The 4,180-nt window shown below is 33.9% G+C and overlaps 1 pseudogene; it reads right to left on the bottom strand.

Moving 5' to 3' along the window:
• Positions 1-2,056: 2,056 nt before the first annotated feature.
• On the bottom strand, positions 2,057-3,567 carry LOC145064266 (uncharacterized; annotated as a pseudogene).
• Positions 3,568-4,180: the final 613 nt, after the last annotated feature.

Below are 4,180 nucleotides of genomic sequence, written 5' to 3'. Positions count from 1 at the left end.
TAGGAACAAATTCCGCAACAGTTTTCTTTAAACGATTACTCTGATTTTAAAAACAAAGCATAAACAAATCGGTCTTTTCTGGCCGTGAAATTAGGGATGTCACAAATAATTAGCTCAACATAATCATCTTCATCTTTATAACAATCACAGTCTTCCAGATCTATATCTCATTAATCTTGTTCATTAACAAAATTTTCATTTAATTCTCCAAGGCCAAATCTACCTATTTCTTTTTCAAATGTCTCTCGGTATCTAATCTTCTCTGAAGTCCAATAACAAATTGTTGGCCGTTTACATGTTACTGTTAGAGCTTACAAGTGGATTTTATTAGCAGAGAACATGCAGATAAATTATAATTAATTAATACTCATAAATGAATTTTTAGAAAATATGGTATTATTAATATATTCATATATGAATAAGTAATGCAAAGAATTACATGTGAATTTTTCATATATGAATATGTGTTATTCAGTTATGAATAATTAATATTATAAAATGAATATAAACATTATAATATATTCTATTATGAATAACTTACCACCAAGAGCTGAAGGTCCAACAAAGTAGCTATTATTCGAGTATGGTATGTAGGAGTTCTTGTTTCTAATGAGACAATCTAAAAGATAGTTGCACCAGTCTATGTTGCTGATATATGTTTTTTTTTTTTGAAATATAACTCAAAGGGAATAGGTTGCATCTTTCCATTGATGTTGACTCACAAAATGTGTTTACAAAAATAATAAGAAGTTCAATTTCAAGTTAAAATCAGCTTATGTGGTACGAACAATAACTTTTTTGATTGCATCTAGTCGGATGATTGCTCCTTCTTGAAATTGTTACTTCCATTCATCATAACTACTATCATCTTTATGCCATTGATCCAGTTATGTAAGTATTGTTCCACCAGTTGAAATGCCCAACATGTCATGATGTTACTTTGAGTTCCTTTCCTTCAATATCTATCACCATTCTTTGAGAATCAAATTTTTGAAGAATATAAAATCCCAGCTTCAGTGGTATATCTATCATTTTCATTTTTAACAAACTTCCAAAACCCATATATCTTACACATTCTTTTGTTGTTTGTTCAACCCAAGGATTATAGAGAGTAATGACTCTGGTGAACATTTGTTTTTCATGGAGTAAAATTCCTTTACCACTAGTTTTTTCTTCTCTTTCTTAATTGGCGACTCCTTTTTCTTTGCATTCTTTGATGGACGACTACTTTCCAAATCACAGTCTGAATCATGTAGCACTACAACAAAAGTACCCTTTAATGACACGCATTGCGTTTCGTAAAAGCCCCAGATGACAAGCAAATGCATGTCAAGGAAGGACCTGTCATAAAGGAAGACGACACGCATTTGCGTGTCGTAAACTTACGATGCGCATTTACGACGCGCCTTTACGACACACAATGCATGTGAAGGAAGGCCCTGACATAAATGAAGATGACACACATTTGCGTTTTGTAACCATACGATGCACGTTTACGACATGCAATGCGTATTATTAAAGTACCTGTCTTAAATGAAGATGACGCCCATTTGTGTGTCATAAATTTCAGTAATAATTTACGATATGCATTTACGACGTGCCTTTACGATACTCATTTACACATAATATAAAAATATGGAAACAAATATATAGCAAACAATAATTTTCATCCAATAACATCATGTCAAACAAGTTATCAAAAAATTGTAATACATTGATATTAAGAGGATCTGATAGTACATTGTTATTAAGGAGTTTTCCCTAACTATATAACCTGATACTACATTGCTATTAAAGACTCCTAGTTTCACATATCAAGTCAAACAAAATCCTCTGTGTCATTGGTTTGCCACCCGGTCTACCAGGTAAAAATGTTGAGCTTGGTGTCATAGGCGACTGTCCACCTAGCGTGGATGGCAAGTAAATGCTTGAAGCATTGTCCGACTTTCCATCCTGCATAAATAAACGAGTTTTGCATATATATGTAAGTGAACAAGTTTTGCATGTCTGTGTACAAGTGTGTAATCAAATAAATGGATGTGAGTGATGGGTGAACCTATTGCTCTTTGACATGTGTGGTGGGACTAGTGTACTTGGTTCGATTTCCATTTTCTATGGTTACACCAGATGAGCCAGATGACGAAACTACCCCTTGAAAACTCCTTAATACTTGTGGCTGGGTTGCAATAGGCTTTTGCCCCTCTTCGGCTAGTTTTCTATGAAGATTTGTGATTGTAGGAAGGAACTTCATGGATAAAGACAGAATTCCTAGAAGCTGTAAGCATAAAAAAGGTATAAGAAACAGGAAAAATAATAAATAATAAATAAATAAATTGTGAACTAAGTGGGAAAATTTTTGAAGTATGTTGGTATTATATAACTTTATGATTTGATATATTTAGATGGAATGGAACTTACCATGCCATTTCTAATTCACCGGATATGTCTAGTTGGACTCATAAAGCTTTGAAAAGAAGATAACCCACAAAAATAACAAGCAGCCATAATGGATTCCAGCAAAACAAGACAATGTGTGGTGTGAATTGTGAGTCGGAAGCACTAAATCCTCAAACAATAAAAGCTGCAAATTGTTACCTATTTATGTTAACAAGTTATCTAAACAAAATTTTAAAAAACTACAAAATAAAAGCGAGAATTGCCTTCCCTTCAGCTGCATGAGCAGACAATGCAATCTTAAGCCCTACCCTTTTAGGGCCATGACTTTCTTCCAGTACCACTAACCTCACTTAAAGTTTGTGTTGAATGAGTTCCTTGTAATCATAATCACTCTCAATATACATTCAAAAATGAGAAAGATAGAAAATTCCAGAATAAGTAAGTTTCTAAATTCATTAAAAAATACATGTTGTCTTTTTGCAAGCTGCCATCTTACAACATGGTGGATAATATCCTTCCGAATGGGAAGATCAAAAACATCACATGCCAATGCCATCAGTCCTTTGTCTTCATTCTGAAAGTTTGTAATTGGGATCACCAGGTCTTGTACTTGACCTGTGTTAAAGTCAAAATCATGGTCAAACTCCATCAATAGATATGGAAAACAAAATGTGTAATTTGTTTTCATTTATGTACCTAATTTGTGTTCAGGATTTAAGATTTGTTTTCTGGATAGTAGCTCAGATGGGAATGATCCTTCACTTGCATCTGAACTTAGCATGGAAGTAGATAGACCTCTAGTCCCCAGTAAAGGAAACCCTGCCTGCATAAATTATGGGAGTTTTTTAGTGGCTGTGTAAAGGTAATGTATAAAGAAAGATGATATAAATGATTTACATTTTTAAAGATTGAATATTCCAAAGAAGATTGCTTATCACTAGTCTCATGATCACGTGAAGCTATATGCATAGTCAAAGAGATTAATAACCCCCAAAAAAGATTTGAGTTACTGTAAGTGATAAATAGAATGAGTATTTAAGTGATGGAATGTTTCTTACCAATAGAAAGAATATGGAAAGATTGATGCACAATGTTCTGATGATTACTGCAATGGAGTTTATAACTTGAACTCATAGAGCGTAATATCTTCCTGGAACAATGCAAGGCCATGCTACTAATAGATTTATTGTAGTTTTAGAGTCCTGTTCGAAATTCATATGGTTAAACTTTAAACACGGAATTAGAAACAAGATTCATATCAACTTTTTATTTGAAAAGGATTAGGTCTAGAGTGAAAATTCAAGATGTAAATCATTGTTTACAGGATGAATCGCAAAGAATAGGAACAACGAAGACATACATTATACATAGCAATGTTCACTGGAGTGAAGTTGCGATTAGTGATGCATCAAGAACATACTTTGTTAAAAGCTTGTCAAATCCCATAGGTTGTCTTCTTGTTAAAATCCATGGAATTGCTTCCATTTTCAGGGTCAATTTCCAAGGAACCTTTATGACCCCGAACTTCACTACCACCACGCTTCAATTTACACCCATACTCGGGGATAGATTCAAGTGAGTGGATAGTTTAGTGATGACGATGGAGAACTGATCTTGGGAGGTTTTGACATGGATGTAGAACTGCAGGACGATGGTCATTTCTCTAAGTGAAATCTAGAACAAACTTCAAAAATCGAAGATTCGTAAAGAGGATTGGCGACGATATTAGGGTTTTTTTAGGTATTAGAGTGTGTGTGTGTGTGTGAGAGAGAGAGAGAGAGAG

Source organism: Lactuca serriola, chromosome 7 (genome assembly GCF_051521515.1).
Source record: "Lactuca serriola cultivar US96UC23 chromosome 7, Lser_US96UC23_V15, whole genome shotgun sequence".
NCBI classification, from domain to species: Eukaryota; Viridiplantae; Streptophyta; class Magnoliopsida; order Asterales; family Asteraceae; genus Lactuca; species Lactuca serriola.
The sequence above is the reverse complement of the archived record's forward strand: the minus strand, read 5'-3'. Positions and strand labels throughout refer to the sequence as shown.